Source organism: Protopterus annectens, chromosome 1.part0 (assembly GCF_019279795.1).
Source record: "Protopterus annectens isolate FY-2018-M chromosome 1.part0, PAN1.0, whole genome shotgun sequence".
In the NCBI taxonomy this organism is placed as follows: Eukaryota; Metazoa; Chordata; order Ceratodontiformes; family Protopteridae; genus Protopterus; species Protopterus annectens.
In genome coordinates, this window is record NC_056725.1 from 1,196,500,059 (window position 1) to 1,196,522,835 (window position 22,777).

Below are 22,777 nucleotides of genomic sequence, written 5' to 3' on the forward strand. Positions count from 1 at the left end.
TTCCCACAAAAAAATCTTGCCCCATACATAGCTGTCCACTTTGCACACGTGTCCACTGAACACATGTAATCTGGTCTAATTGGCATCACAACTTATTATTGCTGTCCTCACACCTCTCCCAGGGGTTTGAGTGTCCACATCTACCTCCAAATGCAGTGTATATGCACAGCTGTTGCTGTAGAAGAAATGGGCAGCTATGGACCTTCCCTACACCCTTCCTGTACATCTCTAGCTATTTTCCCTACTGTCTTTCCCTCTTTGTGCCCCTTTTTTCACCCCTTTCCTATCAACCCCGTTTTCTTTTCTTTTAAAGAAATTAGCATGGGGTAAGCCTTTTAAGCAGCAGTAAGCGGGTTTAAGCCTGTTTGCATGGGGTTAAGCAATGCCTACACAGGTTAAGCAATTTAGAAGCTAAGTATAAGAAACTGCAATCAGTAGTTAGCAGTGCTTACCTCCACGCAAACCAGTGCAAACCCGCTTACAACTGTTTTAAAGTGCCTTAATCACTCTGTATCCAACGGTCCGTATTCTGCCCAGCAGGAAATTATACAGCCTCTGCAAGGCTCGAACCCAGGACCCTGCACGCCATAGACAAAATGATGTACCACTAAGCCATACCAGATATACATAAATCTGATGTTGTCAGAAACATATCATCCAGCCCAGTTATGCAACAGTACAGAGAATGTATACCAACATTTAGATGTATGTGTGTGTAAATATATTAATATCTAAACAGATACGACATATCTATATATGTATATATATATATATATATATATATATATATATATATATATATATATATATATTTAGAAATATATACATATATATAAATATATATGAACATATATACATGCAAATGCCTACATCGATGCATATATATGTCTACACCTATATGTCAACATATACACAGCAAGTTACATATATGTATGCAGATATATATCTATGTTGGTATATACGGACATATTTATACATATGTAAGCAGATATATATATCTATATAGGTATATATGGCCAAAAATCTGTAGATAGCAATGGTAGATTAACAAAAACATATATGTCCACATGCACCGTTAATGGGATTGAGAGGCCCCAAACAATATACGTCTTGTACGAATAGGCATACCCCCCCACAGCCAAACATGTCCTCCCTGCAATACACTACCAAGTGTTGCAGATCCCATAACCAGGACCTGACATGACATGGGCACAAGATGTTAACAGTATTACATCCCACCTGTATGATGTCAGGCTGGTATTTGTAACATATCATGCAGTACAGTCTGGCTCTCATAAGTAATGTAAAATGTGGAAGCTATCAACATCCCAGGATACATATACACTGACACATATATGCAGATACAGATATATATATATATATATATATATATATATACATATACATATACATGTGACTACGCATACAGACGCAGAGATATGTACAAGATACATATGTTGAAGGTGCACACAATATGGAACAGCCACTATGCCTACAGTTAACACCTTAACAACTGGACACTGTATGGGTCACCCATACAAATGACAATAATTGCCTGCAACATATACCCGCAGAGAGGTCATAGGAAAAAACACCACACACAGGTTTGCAGAAATGGAAAACCTTTATTTGTGTACTAGTACACTTCTATATGCCATGTCATATAGCTGTTTAGACACTGACATCCATATAAACAGTAATGCAACTTTGAAATAGTTATACTAATACAGTAGTCTGGAAAGGTTCACAGCTGTTGCTGTCCAGGCCAGGCCCTTCAAATTGTACAATAGTAAAGACAGACTGGACCACAGGATACCAAACAATCAACAGTAAGTAATGCAGATGTATACTTCAGCAGCCTACATCTACACTCTGTACAAAATCACTAGGTGGTAAAGACTTCAGTTGACCAAATGGGATGTAACTGTCACATAACAAGCCATAACTGACACCATCACAAGCAAATTGACTAACAGAGCATTCTGTATGGCAGGAGGCAGTAGGCCTGCATTAAACCAATTTATCTAAGTAATGTAAAAATTGGTGAAATGTATGGTACTGTACATCCAGATACCTTAAGGCAGCTCACACCTGATACCCCCACATTTTGTAACTGCCTAGGTCATTTATGGTGCATCCCCCCTACACACAATAATACAGGGCCATATACCACCATTACATAGACTGGCCTCTGGCATAAGGACAAACATGCATTGTGTATGTGAAGCCCACACATATATGGCCCCAGCCCCACCGTATGTGTGGGGGGATACAACAGCAGTGGACTGATGGCAGGAATGGCAGTATGATATACTCACAGCCCACTACAGATCAACCCCTAACAGCATGTCATATGTGCAAAGCTTGGTATGTAGGTGGAGGACAGAGGCTGGAACACAGGCCCATATGTGGAAAACTGTTGTCATACACTAAGCAAGTTCCTGGTGTTACATGATAGTCTGCAACATACCCTTAGTTAGGGAATTGAGGTTAGAAACATAAATGGATGTAGCCATGTACTGATAGCACGCAACACACACACTGCCAGTGAAATGTCTGACACAGAACCTGTGTGATGGACAGACAAAACATGATAGGCACACCTCTGGCCACCAAGAGGATAGGCCCATAGTTGAGAGCTATGCGGACAGACTGCATTCCAAGGTAAACTAGTATGTACACACACACCCTGTAACACCAGTACTATACAAAGCATAACACAACTCTACTCACACTCTGTCTGTAGTTCTGTAGCCTCTACAAATATGTAGCTGGTCTGAGTGTGGCAGTTCTCATGTAAGAGGTATTGCTACCTCTACCAGTCTGTAACACTGATACCCACACACAGGAAGGATGTCAATCACACAGGAAAGGTAAAGGGACCACGCCTACATGATGTAGGGATTTATAGTAGGTGGTTGCCATGATAGTGGTAATTGAAAGTACTATACAGCAAGCTGCATGCAGTTAGCAAGTGTAGGACACTAATTGGTGCAAAGGCCATCACCTGATCAAGTGCATCACCTACTAAAGCCAGGCTTCAATCTATTCAAAGTAGCTCAATCCATTCACTGGAGAGAGAGGGAGAGAGAGAAAGAGAGCGAAAGTGGAAAAAAAAAGCCAGTGCTCTTCAAACTAACAGCTGAAGTTGCAGGCATTTAGCCAGCTGCCATTCAACAAGACATCATTCCCACAACAGGTATGTGAAGTATATGTACATGTATTAGAATGTAGTACCTGGTCCATCATAATGGGATAGATGATGTGGAATAAGTTATCTGTGCCATCAGGTGTTGTTGTGATGATGTTCAATTGAACAACTGCTATGGACAATAGTGTCTGCCCCTGTGGGTAGTGGGCCATAGCTGTTAACTATACAGGTCAGCACTGACAGACAAGATGTAAGCCATCACAGTGTGTGTTGTGTAATTGGAAGTATGTATATTACGTGGCCAATAGCTGGTGGTGGAAGTAATGCCATTATGATGGACATGTGGGAGCTATGGCCCACCACTGGCAGGATACTCAGGTGAATCTGTAATGTAACATGCCGGAATGCCATAGGTGTGTAATAGGGTTATCTGCAATCAGGTCCCACATATATCCCACTAATGTCAGGCCGTGTACATATGTGGCACCTGTCTGTGTTGTAGCAAGGTAGAACAGTACAGCTGTGCAGGAAGGTGTTGTGAGATTGTGGAGCTGATGTCTAAATGTACCCCACATATAGGTATGCATATTTTTACATATGTCACATATATAATATATAAAGATATATATGTATATCAGCATGTATGTACAGAATATACATATACTCATGTGTAGACATATATATATATATATATATATATATGCACATATATACGACATCACATATATATATATATATATATATATATATATATATATATATATACACATATATAGATATATACCTATATGCACATGTCTACATATGTACAAACACACACACAAACATATATGTATGTAAAGACATGTCCCCTGTATCACTACCACAGTGATGTGTGCTATGTGCGAGGCAGCAGCACACATAGCAATACACACAGATATCTACAGCTGGTAGTGTGTGCACCATGGATGGGTATGTCACATATTACTCCCTTGTTGGCACCACATTGCCCCCATCTGTGAAGTATGCAATGGGAATATGGGGAAGTATGGCAGGTACACATGTGGAGGTGGTCAGGATTGGTAGATATAGAGGACAGTCTGCAGGGGTGGTATGTGACACATGTGGTGGGTAAACACTGTAGATGGTGTGTGTGGTCTGTGATGTGGATGCCCCATGGTCCCCAATATGGGCACAATGGGAACAAGCCTCTCACTCACTGCCATTCACAACAGCATTCCACGTCTTGAAGGTGCCTGGTCTGGAAGCTGAGCAGGAGGAGGATGTTGGCCATGTGAATGTGTACTGGGTGCCTCAGACTGATGAAGCACATCCCTCATGTGTCTGTGAGCCTGGTCTGGAACAGAACCTAGACCTGAGCTCAGGGAACAGGAACATGTCTGTGTTTGCCTGAGGGGGGGCAATATCCCCTGGGTGGTTCCACTTGATGGTATTGCTGTAACAGTACACAGGGAGGCCCCAGATTGGGACACACATGTGATGTGGCCAGGTATTATGGGAAGATGGGTGTGGAGAGGTGGATCAGCTGGCCAATAGAACATATACATGTTATTATGTCACTGTTATAGAACATTTGTTGGTAGTAATAGTCTACACAATCTCAGTACATGTCCAACAGCATGCATAGATATCTCCAATAACACAGACTGTCAGATGTGCAGCAATCTCAGAGCAGCCATACCACTGGTATATATGTAACCATAGTGACCCTGACAATGGCATGCAGATGAATAGTCTATAAAAGGCCAGCAATGATAGTGCCCACAAAGGGGACATGGCTACAATCACATAGCAGAAGGTGTGGTACAATACAAAATCTGCCCAAATGGTAGTTAAGCTGTAGCCATACCTAATGAGTTGTGTGTACAGTCTGTTGAAGCTGATATGGTGGGGGGGGTGACAGAGACGTATATTACAAACTGTGGTAACCTTGCCGTATGAGTTGCGCAGACCTGTTTCCATCTTTATGTCTTTCAGCCAAGATGGCACATTCATGGTTGCCCACCTATTCCAATGCTAAGAATGACATATTGATAGCACACATAATCCAGCACTATCCACTGCTGTTTGGCAGGCACACACATGAGCAGCAGGAGTGGACTGCCCTGTGGAACGACCTAGTCCACACCACAGAGTCAGTGATGTCGGACTGCACAACTGCAGTGATGAGCAGGCCCGGCATCATTGTACTGACCTGCTTCGCAGTGCCCATCAGCATGCTGCTGTAGTCGAGGGGGATCACCTCACCATGGCGGGGCATGCCATCCATCCCCCCGACACATCTGGAGGAACTCCTGGGCAGCCTTGTGGCACCTGCCCGTCCAGACCACCAACAACCACTGGACCCCTTCATGGAGGTGGGTGTCACCCACACATGGGCCAAGGAGTGTGCAGTTAAGGACACAGGGAACATCAATAGACCACTGTTGTGTAAACATCTGCATTGGTACAGGTAAATCATGCATATCTGACATGTCATAGATATATTGTGAGGCTGCTTTATAGTGATAAACAGATGTCCAGATGTGGTAGTATTGTGGGAATTTACTATTGATGCATGGTAGTACTGCATCCAGCCTGTAGCAGTGCCACAGGTTTGGCCACTGACATTGCATCTCTCACCCTCTTATGTAGGTCCCTCTGGGATAACAACAAGGCAGGAGCCGGTAGCTAGTGAGTATGTTTTATGCCGATGCATGCCAACACACCAGGCATGTAATGGTGATGGTATATTCCATGCACACATCAAACACACCTACCCTGAATGCATGCTGTACATGTGCATGTATTGTTGCTGTGAAATGCATGGTCTCACAGAGGTGACCATGATGGGGTATTGGAAGGGTATGTCAGACACCTGCATGATAACTAACATCCTGCCATTGTGGAATGTGTCTACAGGGAGTAACATACTGGTGGTAGACATGGCCTACATGTTCTGAACAACACCCATATACAGTGCAACACCAGTGTATACACCTATAGGACAATGGCAACTGCTTCAGAGATATGTTATGGCATAATGCATTACAGTAGTCCACATTATCAGCTGGGTCTAGGCTGCAACATGTGGTGTTCAGTGTATGGGACACTGCAAAGTGACACACATGTGGAGGGCTTACCTGCCATGCATCTGCATAAAAGCGGGAGGGAGGTGTCTCAGCTTGACACACCAGTGTACTGTAGCAGGGATCCTAAGGATGGTAGGAATGACTCTGTCTGCACATAGTCAGGTTCAGGACCTGTGGCAGCCATAACCCTACCCACACAGCAATAGTGACGGCAGTGTGTGAACACCATGGGATGTGCACATGAGTAGACCTTGCAATCATGCAGAATAGGGGGACATGTGTAGGGCAGAGTGAACATACACTGGCAAATAAAGATGCACATGCTGGTATACCCCTGCCAGGAGCGGTGACTGCTGTAGTAAACACAGCAAGAAGTGTGATATACCGTCATGATAAGGGTGTGCACACATATGTCCACATGGTGTGTATGCATTGCGGTCAGCAGCCGTACACCTAACACAATCTGTAGACACTGTATGTGAAAGTACAGGACACATGTCACATACCAGGCTTGTGTGCTGCTAAGATATGTGGTGATGTGGTCACATGGCAGATCAAGAATGTGTGTGTAAAATCAATAAAGGTGTGTACAACCCCCATAGCCATGGGATGCTCTGATGGTTGTCAGTGTAAGAGTATTGCAGTGGTCATACATGGTCTGTTGATGTTGACAGCTGTAAATCAGGCATCAGGCATTCACCAATGACAACATCCACATATCATCCCAGGTATGTGCTGCTGAAAAACATAGGGGCTGTGAGAAGTAAAGCTGACATAACTGACACAGTACTACATATTCTACAATGGGTTGTACATCTGTGAGTTGTTGTGCACAGTACATGGCAGGGTGCAGAACAGGTGCACAGCAATGCTGTGTACATGGGTGCAGTGGTATCCAGGGGAAGGAGCATCACCTAGTGATACAGCACATGCAACACACACATGCATACTGTTGCTAGCATGGATTGACTATAGCTGAACTGCATGCTGTTCTGTATCATATGTTCTGCATGTTGGCAGATGGGTAATAGAAGGACTGTGTGTACTATCATTGTGCAACCTCACTTGCGTGTGTGTGTGTGTGTGTGTGTGTGTGTGTGTGTGTGTGTGTGTGTGTGTGTGTGTCCATCCTGGTGGTTAGCTAGTTTGCCTTCAGGGTCACTCTGGTGAAGTGGAGGGAGGTAGATGCATGTATTATGCATGTGTGCATGTGTGTGTTTGTGTGTGTGTGGCCATGTATGCACATGTGTGATTGAGGAGTGTTCATACGGCTGTACCTCCCTTTGCGACCATGCAGTACATGGATATAGACTATCACATTACATACCAGGAATACCAATCATGTGTGTAATCACAGGGCAGCAAATAGTACAATATGGTCTGTAGCATGGAATAGGCCTCCATTGGGAAGGTAGACTCCAGGTACACACTTAATATCGCAGTCAGCAGAGAGGTCACCTACAACCCAAGTATGTAACTCTACAGATGCATTGTGGAAGTACTAGTCAACACCAGGGAGTGTAGCCAAATATTACAGGTGTCACATGATGGGCTGACGGAGCAACATATCTGGCATTTACTGAGCATTACATACACATGACACACCAGTGGGAGGTATTATGGATACATCATAGTAGCCCACACATATAGGGGCCATGTACATCATTTCCGGGCATACAGAGGGTGCCTACAGAATGACAGCAGTGAGGCCATGTAAATCTGCTACACACAGGTCAGGCAGGTAAAGTAGCAACAGGCCTTGTATTGTGGCCACTTGTGTGGGCATTTAGAGGACTGTGATGTTAATGAGTGGTATCAATGTGTGTATGTTAACAAGTATGATGCAGGATGGGGTAACACATGGGCATATATGTGGGACTCTGTAAAGCCATGGACAGGTAGGTATTATGGATGTGTGTGTGTGTGTGCGTGTGTGTGTGTGTGTGTGTGTGTGTGTGTGTGTGTGTGTGTGCACTGTTAGGCAATGCTGTACAGGTTTTAAAGTGCGTTTATTGTTTTCCCCCACAGTTGGCAAGATGGGTCAGGGTTCTTCCTGCATGCAATCTGATGTAGGTGTCCATACAGACACTGATGATGATGATGATGATGATGATAATGTTGAGGCACAGGTGAGGTTGTCAGGGGCCGACACTGCACCAACATTTGACATCCCCCTTTAAGCCACTCCACCCTCGCATACAGTTTCAGTGCCTATATGCACCCTATCACCAGTGGCCATAGCAGAGGGACAGCTGGTATTCAGTGGCACTGCACAGGAAAGTGTGGTAACCATGTCTACTGTGTCCAGTCACAGCAGGCATAGCTGGATGTCTGGCAGACCACCACATAGGCAGATGTCCCAGGGTGCTCGTGGTAGGGCTGCTGGACATCATGCCCCTGGCAGAGGCAACACAGCTGCTACCAGCAAAAGCATGTTTCAGGCTGTCATGGTGGTGCAGGCACATATAGAATGTTACCACAGACAGGGCCTGAGGCTGCAGAGGGCTGCTCTTGCATCTTCAAATGACAACACCCATGAACTGGCTGGTGCCATCCATGGATTAACTGAGTTCATGGAGAGATGATCTGGTGAGATGATGGCTCTCATCAGCCCTGATCTGTCCATGCTTGAATGTGTGGTGGGAGTGTGGCGACATCCGCATGGACATAGGCCAGCAACGCCAATAGCTGGTAGTCACCGTGGATGTGCCAGGACACCAAGGGGCTCCTGTAGTGGCAGTAGCAGCCTCGGCAGTGGTGGGTGTGCTGTCCACACCACACCACAGCAGGCCACATGGACATGGTTCTGGCCAGTTTGAGGAGGGACCTGGTACCAGCGGACAAATGTCATCAGCAGGTGAAAGAAGCATATCGAGGCCTATACCTTGACGTGCCTGTGGAACCCCTGGCAGGCACAGTTCACGTGTCCATGTCCAGAGGCAGTGAACTGCTCACCCTGCCAGGTATTGTCTGCAGCTGTCCATAAACGCCTGTGTAGGGCAGCCACATGGCAGAACTGTGTGCATGCATACCCACACACTATGCAAACACACCCAGGGCAACCCCATACCTACACACACCACATCACCTTGGCCAGCTCCCCAGAGTACACATCTCTCCCACACCCATGGTGTCAAATGTATGGCACACCCTCGGCCTTTGGCAAACCAATACTACACCCTGTGCATATGATGATGCCTGCACTCCATCCCTGTCATCCATGCCATTGATGCAGGGACAGGCTGATATGGTTCTTATGTACACAGTGACTGTACAACAGTGTACCATGGTACTGCAGTGTAACATATAGGGAGTAGAGTGTAACATCTTGTACAGAGTAGAGTGTGAGGCATATTTGGCAGGTAGTGTAGCCGTCCCGCAATGATGCATTATAGCTGTTAGTAACACTGGTTGACTGCAGTCCCTATAATATTACCCATGTGTGTTGTAGGTGTACATGTGTCACCATGAGGATGGTCTGCAGTCATAGTGCACAACGTGGTATGTCACTGTGCTGACACCATGGCTGTGACATACCTGGGATATAGTCAAACACATTTCAAAGGTTACTACACCAGTTATTGCCTGTGTCACATGGACAGGTGGCCCACTGAGGCATGTATACCCTGCAACCTGATGTAGACCCAGCCACATACATGCACACTGTTACATGCCAACACTGGGATTAGACCCCTACCAACCTATGTCATGATACTGAGATGCTGACGTTAGTGGCTTACATTGCACACACCGCACAGAGTTTAGGGTGAGGTGTGTCCCAGGTTACATGGTTCATGCAGAACATCCCCTGGCATGTAAAGTATGCTAATGCGGGATGTAATGGGTGTATTTGGATGATACGTAGTGTGACATACTGTCATATACACATTTACAGACACATAACAGCCAGACACACATGTGAGATACCAGGGCCTATTGCTGCTAACTACCTTGACCGTGTCTCCAATGTGTTACAGGTAGGCTGCACACATCACATGCATAACTGGCTTGGATTGTTGTAATAGTTATCTGTATGATTGATGGTGACAGCGGTAACCATAACGTGGTACATGGGACATATACCTTGTGTACCTTGGTGTAATAACAGTGTACACAGCACCCACATCCCCCACTGGATATTGTACTCCCTGAAACCCATGATGACACTCTGCCATACACACCATCACACTTTGGCCACGACTGTGATACAACCCATAGTATACCCCAACATTTGTACTACAGGGATATGCATCTCATGCACATGCCACACGTGTAGTAGGGCATCAATCAAGTGTAGGTTGCCTGTACATATCCCAGCTGGATACCTGCCATCTGCACATCTGTACAGGGACTGACAGTCATCAGCTTGGCAGGTAGCTATGCAGTAGCATGAGTGCATTAACAGACCAGTAAGGTGTATATACTGTGACACAGCTCACACACCAGGGATACAACAGGGATGCCTCGGTGTCCAGCCATGCTTGCAGGTGTGCCTGTTGTCAGTACTACATTAAGCACTCTGCTCTTGCCTAGGTTAGCAATGTCAACAGTAGTACTGCCATGATACATTACATACCAGTGTGACAGCACGTACCCTGGGCTACTACACCTGTATGCCACACAATCACATGGATAACAGTGCTGTACAGGGCTCATATATGTCTGTGTTCCACTCATGAATCTCACACCACTTGCTACTGTAATGACAGCACATAGGTGGATGTATTGTACATGGCATCACATACACTTATTACAGGTTATCAGACTGGGTTGTGTGTCCTGGTTACCAGGGCTAAGCTATGCTTAGCAAGTATCAACATTGCTGCAATATAACAGTTAAGCTGATTTGCTCACTGGTAAGCGCTGCCTATACTGTGTAAGTGCCCATATGTTTACCCATAGCTTAGCACTGCTTAGCTTCATGCAAACCCACGCAAATGTGCTTAAAGCTGCTCAAAACTGCCTTAACCACTCTGTATCTGACGGTCCTTGTTCTGCCCAGCAACAAAATGAATAGCCCTTGCAAATATTGAACCCAGGCCCCTTTACACTGAAGTCACAACACTTAACCACTACGCCATGACCACTGAGAAAACAGCTGTTGTTTTACCAATATAGCTGCCAATACACATATTGAGTAGTATTGAACAATTGCCTTTAGTTCCTAAATTCTGTAGTCCTTGTTATTAATATGACTGTTGCATCACATATGTTGTTTTATCATTATGTGCACATAGCAGATAGATATGGTGAGATACATGTGGGAGGGTATACACAACCGTGACGTTTACTCATGACAGAAATATGGTTGTATACATATCATAGGTGTATATATGTCTCATGTACATACACATGTATACTCATACATATCTGTGTATACACATCTGCATAGTGCTATATATATATATATATATATATATATATATATATATATATATATATATATATATATATATATATATGGCCATGTGTACATCTCTTCGTATGTACATATGCATGGTGAGTGACATCTGCAACAAGGATTTGGTAGCTATACAGTAGGTAAAGTACATGTGCCTGTCTGCATGAACAGGTGCCAGTGTCAACACAGTGACACACACACATTGACACACTTGGCAGGGCCAATACAACCCATCAGCAGTGAGATTGCCACAACACATTACTGTGCAGGTATCACATGCACCACAGGGGTCATACAGAGTTTATATGGCCAAAGGGTATGGGGAGGTGTCTGACATCAGACAGCATGCTGCACTATGCCAATGGGGATTGTAGTGAGTGTGAATGTGAACATATACATCATACAACACACACACACACACACACACACACACACACACACACACACACACACACACACACACACACACACACACACACACACACAGGGTGCCAGTACTGACATGCATGGGTGCATTGATTCATGGGTGTGTAGTGGTGGACTGTGCCAGATGGCTACACAAGGCTAGGTGATGGGTACACCTTGGCATCAGACCACATGACAATGGTCTGCATTGTGGCTCAGGGGTGTAGATTCAGGATTTGCCCACACAGGTGGGTATTGTAATCACCATCCAGTCACCTGGGTGACTAATGCATGTGGGCAATGCTGTGCATTGCTTGCCATGTATGTGTTCCTTAGTCCATGAGATGGACATTGTCTGTGATATGCACACCTCCCACATGCATGTACAGTGGCATGTGGAACTGTACCTGAGGTGTCTGGCCTTTGTTGTGTACACAGATTATTATCAGATGCGCCAATCCTGGCCTCGTGTGGCAGGAACTGGTAATGGATGGCAAGTTTACCCTGCACCTACATTTATAGCATGTCAGTGGCATCTGTCCATACAGGGCATGTTTTCAGGCATGGTATGTGTTTTGTGGGTCACATTTGATGGCACCACAGGTGTTGCAGGTATCCTTTGGGGAACATGGGGACAGTACACTGTCTGCATGTACATGCCTATTAGACTGCTGGATAGGGTGCCATGCACTCTGTAGGCCACTGCAGTCACTCCATAGTTACTATCAGTGAGCAATATGCAATGTACTACCAACATAGCGGGTGTTGCCCAGACAAGTGTGTGTGTGTGTGCATGAGGCATGGGTTGAAAGTGTTGTCTGGGTAATACTAGGGTTGCTAACTTTGTTTGCCTGGCGTTGATGTCACATGTATGGGTATGGATCTGCACCCCAGCCTCTCAGCTATTTCATATCTGTTATCCCTGTACAGTGGACATTGTGATATATACTAGGGCCACCATATAAGAAATTTGCAAAGCCCACTCCATATTGATCCCAGTTATTACACACTCACAACCACCTCCACACAGGATATGAGTTACAAACACAGACACATCATGTCTGGGATTAGAACTCCTACCTAACTATTTTATTACACTACAGCAGTACTCAGTTATAGTACGTGCCATGGAGATTACCAGACTACTCCTTCCCCAAAGGTGTATTTCACATTGGATGACATTTATTTATTTATTTCAGTTTGATTACCGGGGGGTCCACTGGGCATTGGTAGCCCGTTTTCAGTGGAGGCCCGGGGAGAAAAGCTCCAAAACAAGGAATTTCAGCAATTCAAATATTATGTTTACTAAAATGAAATCAATTAACATGGAAAGTTAATGGGAAGTCTGAATAACTAAAAAAAAACAGGTAGTTACAACAGAAAAAAATACAACAATTTCAATTTTTAGTTTGGTACGAAAGGCATCACATGAGTAATACATGTTTTACTATGTTGTTCACTAAGTGTAATATGTTGTTCACTAAGTGTAATACTTTAGAAAGGAATAAGAAGAAGAGTAGGAGGAGGTTAGTCTGGGGCGAATGGAGTAGAAAGCTTAGGGTTTATAGGCAGAAGAGTGCAGTTGCAAATTCTGTTTTGAAAAAGGTATGAATGAAGCTGGTTTTTGAAGTTATTTAGGTTGGTACATTTCCTAAGTGACAAAGGCAGGGCATTCCATTTTTAGCAAGGGTAAAGGATAAGAGAAGCTGGCCAGCAGGGCGCTGGGGTTTATTAACAGTGATTAGGTTTTGTTGAGAAGATCTAAGTGGTCTAGGGGGGGTATAGGGGAGTAGAATGTAAGAAAGAGCAGGGCAGTTAGAGGGGTTTTGAAACAGCTTCAATGCTGTGGTGAGTTGGAGGAGGTTAAGTTGATTGGGAAGTTCAAGCCAGTTAAGGGAGTGAAGGGAGGAGTAGTGATGTGAAGAAGATTTGGCGTTAGTTGCAAATCTAGTGACTTTGTTATAGCATAACTCTAGTTTGGTGGTAAGAGAGGATGAGAGATTAGTAAGCAGGGGGGCACCGTATAGGAGGGTTGGAAGGAGGAAGGTGGAAGCAAGGGTTAGTCTAGAATGAGGAGAGAGGAAGTGATTGTTTCTATACAGTAGGCCCAGTTTTATATGTGTTTTTTTGATGTTTAGTAGGATGTGGGAATTAAATTTTAGTTGATCATCGATTGTGACACCAAGAAGTTTGGTGGAAGGTACGATCTCGATGGAGGAGTTGTTGAGGCTGGAAATTTGAAATGAGTTTTTGTCAAGGGAGGAGGATTTAGATGGAGAGAAAAGGAGTATTTTAGTTTTGTTGGCGTTTAGGGAGAGGTGATTTTGTAACATCCAGTTTTCAGTGGTAGTGAAGGCACTTTGAGTTAGGGCTTGGAGGTCTGTTAGGTTGGGGACAGAGCATATCAAAGTAGAGTCGTCAGCCTATTGTACAATTTTTGTGTTAGGGATGGCTTTGTAGAAATCATTTATGAAGATATTGAATAGTAGTGGGCCAAGTATGGAACCCTGAGGAACTCCTGTAGGGGTCGGAAGAAAAGCCGAGGTGGCTTGGCCTCATTTTACAGCTTGGGATCTGTTAGAAAGGTAGCTGGAGAACCAGGAAAGGGATTCAGGGCAAAGGTTGAGGTTAGATAGGTGATTTAGAAGGTGGGTGTGAGAGATGGTATCAAAAGCTTTAGATAAGTCTAGTAGGACAGTGGATACTAAATTACCGGAGTCACGGGCAGAGTTGACTGAGTGTAGAAAGGAGAGGAGGGCAGTATTTGTGCTATGACCTGGGCGGAAACCGTGTTGTGTAGGAGAGAGAAGGTGGTGCTTAGTAAGGAATGGCAGGAGTTGTAGGTGGATAATTTTTTCTAGAATTTTGGATACAGGGGAGAGAATGGCTATAGGGTAGAAATTTGAGACAGAACAGTTTTTGCCAGCTTTGTGGAGGGGTAGGATGTAAGCGCTATGCCATAGTAAGGTAACGTAGGATTCAAGTAATGATCTATTAATTAGGATGCTGATAGGAAGAGCAATAGAGTCAGAAGCAATTTTTAGGAAGGCAGATGGGATGTTATCGGGGGCATTGGAGCAAGGTTTTAGTTTATGAAGGAGTTTCTTTATTTGGTCGGTAGATACTGGTTGCAGTTTGAAAGAGGGGGGTAAGAACAGTTTAATGAAGACTGAGTAGTGGCAGAGGAGAGGTGATTGTTGGGAAATGTTTTAGTTAGCTCAGCAATGGTAGAGGTGAAGAAGGAATTAAATAGAGAAGCAATTTCGGGGTCGGTTTTGCTGGTGTCTGGACAGGGGTTATTTTTAGTACCTGGTCTGAGGAGTGAATTGATGGAATTCCAGAATTGTTTTGGGTTTCTAGCATGGTTTTCTTGAAGTTGGATGTAGTAAGACTTCTTGTCTTTAATGATTTGTTTTTTTGGTTAGGTTTCTTAACTGCTTATATTTAAGGAGTATTTCAGGTTGTTTGTGTTTATGGTAAGTTTTCCAGGTTTTGTCTCTTTGGAGCATTAACTTTTTTGTATTTTTGGTGAGCAAAGGGGATGTTTTAGCTTTAACTCTTATAAGTCTAGTTCGGGCTTGGGAGTTAAGGATGGCTAAGAATGTTGAATTAAAGTAGTGGACGGCTTCATCTAGTGGTAATAGTTTTACAGGTTTCCAGTTGGAGAGTTTAAGTGAGTCAGAGAAGGAAGTAGGGTTAAAGTTAGAGAGGTTCCGAGTATGAGTGTAGTGGTGGGAGTGGGGAGGGGAGGAGGTAGCTCGTATAGCATAGGCAGGGAGGTGGTCTCCTAAGGGGTCTGGAGAAGTGTCAGATTTTATAACTTTATTTGGATGAGTTACGAGAATCCAATCAAGTATGGAGCCAGGAGGATTTGCTTTGTTTGGTCTGGTTATGGAGTAAATGAGTTGGGAGAAATTAAATAGGTTAATGGTTATTGAGAGATTTTGGTTAGAGATTTTGCCCCAATCGATATTTACATTACCCAAAATGAAGGTTTCTAGATTAATATTAGAAGAAGTCCAGGAGAGGATGTCTTCTAGAGTATTAGTACTGTTGCCTGGAGGGATGTAGAGACAGATGATGCAGATACTTTTATGGCTGTTCATATTTAGAGGGCCAATAACCAGTTCAGTGTTATTAAATGATGGAATAGGGTTTGGGTAGGGAGTAATGGACAAGAGGTTGGAGTAGATTAGAGCAACACCACCGCCTCTTTTATTAGGTCGATTGGACCGTAGAGAATGGAATCCTGGGGGTAGGAACTCAGAGTCATTAATATGAGGTTTTAGCCAGGTTTCAGTTATAGCTGCTATATCAGGGGAGTTATGGTTGAGCCAGGCATGGAAGAGGGATAGTTTATTTTTATGCTTTGGGCATTGATGGTGAGGAACTTGAGTTGTTTGTTGGAGGATGTCTTATATTTGTTGGGAGAATTTTTTGGATGGAATGTAGGACCTGGGTTGGGGTGAATATCTCCTGCTAAGTGAATGATAGTCACATGGGGGAGGTGCTTATTAGTTTTATATTTTGATGGAAGGGGCAGGTAGATGTGTGGTTTATATTTAAGGTTTACATTCGCAGTTGGGAAATGTTTAATTTTCATGAAGAGTATTGGGTAGTAAGGAATTAATGAGGCGGATATGTTGTGGTAATGAGATATAGGGTTGTGTTGCTGAGTAGGAGGAGGAGGAGGGAGTAGGTGGACATGAGTATAGCAAGTGATGTGGTATAGAGATATAAGTAGGAGAAGGAAGCAAGACAGTGGAAGGATTTTGGAGGAGGGGACATCATGATGGTAGAGGTTGGTAAGTAAGTGAAGGAGAAGGGGAGTTTGAACAGAAATAGGGGGAGTGGTTAGAGAGAGGAAGGGGATGGTCAGGGGAGAGTTTGGATTGGTTGGAGGAGGGGAGAGGGAGAGATAGGGGGAATAAATGTAGATGCCCTGGGGGTGTGTGGGATTTGGGGGTAGGGTAGGGGAGTGGAGTGAGCCCGCAGGGCGAACGGAGCGGGCAGAGCCAGGAAGGCAGAAAAAGAGCAGGAACCTATCAGTGGGCTTTTGAAATGCAGAAGGTAAGTACTGGGGACAGGGGATTAAGCAGAATAGAGAGGACTACAAAGTTTAGAATCAAGTATTGAGAGAAGAACAAAGGGAAGGTAGGGTTTGTATAATCTAAGAGAGAGAAAGAGTACAACGGAGTAGGGAATTGAGAATAGTAGGGAGAGGGTGCCACCTGGTGGACAAATGGGGAAGAGCACCTGTGAATCCACCGAGGGATATCTCTAACTGGGTTGAGGTGAGAGAGAAAGGGAAATGAAGTTAGAAGTAAGGAAATAAGTAGGTAGGCTGCTGGAATTCCAGGCAGGGGAGCATACTGAACACCTAGTCAGGCTATTAGGTATCTATAATATTACAGAGATTTAGCAACAATAATACATACTTTCACAAACACCTTCTAAGAGAGGCGTAGTTCTATTCCCATACACGGGTTGAAGCCGAGGAGTTTGTTATATTTGTTTTGGGTGTAGGCATCCAGGCTAGGCGAAGACGCAGAGGATATTACAGGATGGAAAGGTTTCACAAACACCTTCTAAGAGAGGCGTAGTTCTATTCCCATACACGGGTTGAAGCCGAGGAGTTTGTTATATTTATTTTGGGTGTAGGCATCCAGGCTAGGCGAAGACGCAGAGGGTATTACAGGGTGGAAAGGTTTCACAAACACCTTCTAAGAGAGGCGTAGTTCTATTCCCATACACGGGTTGAAGCTGAGGAGTTTGTTATATTTATTTTGGGTGTAGGCATCCAGGCTAGGCGAAGACACAGTGGATATTACAGGGTGGAAAGGTTTCACAAACACCTTCTAAGAGAGGCATAGTTCTATTCCCATACACGGGTTGAAGTCGAGGAGTTTGTTATATTTATTTTGGGTGTAGGCATCCAGGCTAGGCGAAGACGCAGAGGGTATTACAGGGTGGAAAGGCTTACTAAGGTGCCGACGGTGCCCTACACTAGCACCAGGATACACAGCAGCCAAGACTGGGAGTACTAAAAGGTGATGGATCACCAGCATCAGCAGGATTGGCAAAGTAGGGCATTTGAATTGTAGTGAGTTTGGCTAGGCTAAAATGCACTGTTCCCTACACAGGCATTGAAACACACACAAAGCATCCGCAACCAACATGTGTGAGTATAGAACCTCTAACAGAGGTCTATATCACACTACAGCATGAAGCTATTATAGGATGCACAACAGGGATTACTGGAGAACTCCTTCCCCAAAGGTGTATTTCACAGTGAATGACATCAGCAGGACTGCCAAAGTAGGGCATTTAAAATGTACTGATATGACTAGCCAAAAATGCATTGCTCCCTCCACAGACATTGAAACACACACATAACATCCAGAACTGCCATGGGTGGGAATAGAACCCTCCCAGAGTTCTATATCACACTACAGCAGTACACAGTTATGGCATGCATAGCACATGGTATGTGTTTACTGGGTTGCATCATTCCCAGAGGTGTATTTTTAGGTGGATGATATTAGCAGCCTTACCAAAGTATAGCATTCAAATTGTATGTAGTGTGACTACCCTAAAAACGATTGCTCTCTACACAGATAGAGCCAGACAGACACACACATGCACACATGCCAAGTTTGGGATTAGAACTCCTACCTAACTAATTTATCATACAACAGCAGTACGCAGTTATGGCACATGCTACAGAGATTACTGGGCTACAACCTTCCCAGAGGTGTATTTCTGGATGGATGACATCAGCAGCCTTGCCAAAGTAGAGCATATGAATTGCATGGAGTGTGACTACCCTAAAAAGCATTGCTCTCTACACAGACAGACACACCCGCACTTGCCATGTCTGGGATTAGAACTCCTACCTAAGTAATGTATCACACTATAACAGTACACAGTTATGGCATGTGCTATGGAGATTACAGGGCTACAACCTTCCCAGAGATGTATTTCTAGGTGAATGACATCAGCAGCCTTACCAAAGTAGAGTATTTCAATTGTAAGGAGTGTGACTACCCTAAAAAGCATTGCTCTCTACATAGACACACACACACACACACACACACACACACACACACACACACACACACACACACACACACACACACACACACGCACACACACACACACACACACACAGTTGCCATGTCTGGGATTTGAACCTGACTAGTTTATCACACTACAGCAGTATGCAGTTATGGGCCACGCCATGTAGATTACTATGCTACAACTCCCCAAAATGTGTATTTCACAGTGGATGACCTCAGCAGGCTTGTCATAGTAGGGCTATGGACTGGGCATTGTGTGTGCATGGGCCATAAACCATTCATCTATAGATTGACACACCACATGCAGGCACACCCAGGGTCATAGTTCACAGGTACTTGTATACAGCTGCTAGATGACTACTTCTTTGTGCAGTCATGCTGCACAGCTGACATGTGCACCACATAGTCTGTAATGCTGACAGATACTGGTGGCTAGTATCTGCAGTGAGTGACATCTGAACCTCATGTGGTTGGGGCCCTTTGGCTATGTGCTGGGTGGGACAGGCCTGGATGGTTCCTTGTCACAGTCACCCTCTTCCACACATCTATGTATGTCTATCTTTGGCTTATTATAGTGTGTTGTCCTTACATATATGTCTGTATTCCTATCCACTGTGTGTGCATGTGTGGTGCATACTGACGAGTGTCTGCACTAACAACTGTGACTGCCAGATATGTCTGGTCCACTGGTGTTTGCAGACATGGCCTTCATGTGTTTAAGTGTGTGAGCATGCTCATTATGCATATCTGTATTTAATGTGTGGATTGAGTCCAGGTAGTTTGTACTGCAGTACTGACCTTTGTGTTATATGCCAACAAGTAGCAAGTTGTGCTAAGCTAGGAGCAAACCTGAGCCACAGGGCTCCAATCTGCTTACAGTATGCCTGACACACACCCCCATGATGTCACCTAACTCCTAGGCTTGCACCAAGCTATTCCTACTCTTACACTGTTGAGACCTGACTCACATGCTGGGGAAAATTGGGATTCACTATCATTCCCCTCATTTGCATAGGATTGCCTGCTAATGCATAGTTACATGTCTCACACTGAGCCTCCCCCCTTAGCAACCACTACTCACTGGCCATGTTGTCTTCTGCCTGCCATTGACTTGCATGGCAGAATACTGCTTTTAGTTAGAATGCTTAATTTATGTTCATTTTGTTGTTTTCCCCGCGATCCCATTTGCGAGCCGCTGCCCTACGCTTAAACAGCCGAGATCAGCTAAAAAAAATAAAAGCTGATTTTTGTATTTTTTTACTGTTTACAATGCCAATGGCCTTATACTTGGCCATTGGCATGCTTACTACATGATATGCAGCCTTTATTTGGAGCTGTCACAGCTCCGTTTTGGATTTTGCAGAAATGTACTCTGTTACTAACCAAGTACATTTCTGCAGATAGCACTAGTCCTGCATGGCCAGTTGCAAGCTTCCTGGATTGCAAAATCACCTCATTTGCATAGATTTCTCTTGCAAATGAGGTGATTTGCATTCAGGGGCTTAGTCCATGCAGGATTACTGCAGGCACACTCATGCACTCCCCTGCAGGCTGTTCCTGGATCGCATGGCAGACATATGCCTGCTTGAACTCCTGCACCGATCTTGCACGTCGTGCAAGCTATAAAGAATTTGGGGGATTATATTCAAATAAAGTGCACATTAATCTTGTAGTCAGTGCTTGTGGATCTAATCCCATAACAGCCAACTGAGAAATGACAGGTTGTCTAGTGTAATTAGTGTACACAACCATATCTCTCAACTGTCACAATTTTTGCAAAATGCAATGACTACTACCCCATATGTCTGGTCCTTGATTTGCAGAAATATGACATTACCTGGAATGCAATTTAAGGGCAAATCTGTTATCAGAAGACCTTGCTACTAATGTATGAGCACACTATGTAAAAATGTTCCCTGTAGTTGTGCCTTTCTACCAACATGTTGATAGGGCTTGGCCTATAATGAACCATACTAACAGTGTGACAGCTATGTATGTACAACATCATCTATGCAAAATTAGTAGTCACTGTACTCACAACTGAAATCTGACATATATAGAAGTATTTAGTAGTAGTCGGTGTAGTTATATTATCTACGAAGTTACTAATGTCCTTCTTTTCTCTCTCACCCCACCCCTTCTCTTCTTTAATGTATTAATTATATTTATTATTATGATTTGATATTAATATATTATTTGTAATTACCACTTATGTTGGCCTTATGTATAATTTAATATTGCTTTGCTGTTAAAATACTTTTGTTTCTGTTATTTATTGTTGTGTTCCTCATTATATTCCTTTCTATTTTGCTACATTACTCGTTATTATTTTTTATTATGTTATTAATTACATTTGTTTCATTATCTTTATTTCTCTTTATGTTTATATTTAATTTCCTACAGAGCAACAAGGTAGGCTGGTTCCAGGTGATCTACCTACCTTGGCTCCCCTGGCTGTGGCACCAGAGCCCAGCATGCCTGGGCCACAGCCTGGTGGCACACCCTCTGCTGCCCCTGCACAACCTGCTCCATCAGGTAGTTCCACATCACAGGCTGGGGGTGCCCCCCCAGGAGTGGAAGTGGAAGAGGTGCTTATGTCACCCATGATGAACTGCCAGGCATGGTGCATGGGCTTTTGTGCCCAAATGTTGATGCATGCCTACGCCAGATGGAGAGCATGCTATCCATCCTGGTGTGACAGCCTCACCTCAGATGTCAGCGTCAACCACTGCCTCGACAGGATCACTGAAGGTGCAGTGCTGACAGTCCCATGAGTGAGGACTTGAGTCACACTGCTACTGTGTCTGAGATCCATGGGACTGAGATTCTACAACACCCACCCCAACCAAGGTGTTCACCCCCATCTTGTGTCCCTCACCAACCCTGTCTGCTGCCTTGTATGTCTTGTCTGTCTACAAATGCTTCCTCACCTTCCAAGCTTACCTTCCCCAGATGTACCTATGTCCCTTCCCCAACATTCCAGTCTCACCTTAAAAAGAAAAAGAAAATAGGCACCTCTCCAAAAAAAAAAATCATCCCATACATATCTCTCCATTTCTGCACGTGTCCACTGGACACACGTAATTTGGTCCATCTGGCTTGATAATGCACTTATGTTGTCCTGACCCCTCTCTCTGGGGGTGACAGTCCAAATTCAGCTAAAAAAATCTGTTAAAGTGCACAGTTGTTGCTGTACAAGAAATATTTCTTTGCACAATGTGCAGCATCGCTAAGTTAAGCTAAATGGTACTGTATTGATATATGTGTGTGAAACAATATTAATCACATTCAAAAAGTACACCTGCACCCTATTTCAAACCTAGAACCGTCAGACCTGCAGACCAGTGCATTAACCTGCCAAGTCACATGAATGTTAATGAACTCAGGTGTTTTAAGCAAAACATAATACTTGCTATTTTCCTGTCATTAAGCATGTTTAAGCAATGCAGTAATAGAAAAATGGGACTGTAACTTGGACTTTGGTATAGGAATGCATCACTATAAAGCCAGACACAATAATGGATGTCAGTGAGGTCTGTAACAGCAGCTAACAGTGAAATTATATCTGCAACATTTAAAAATACACCTGCTAAAAGATTAATGACAAAATAGGTGTTTAACTTGTTCTATGGTGAAAAAGTACATCCCTATAAAGCCATACACAATAAGA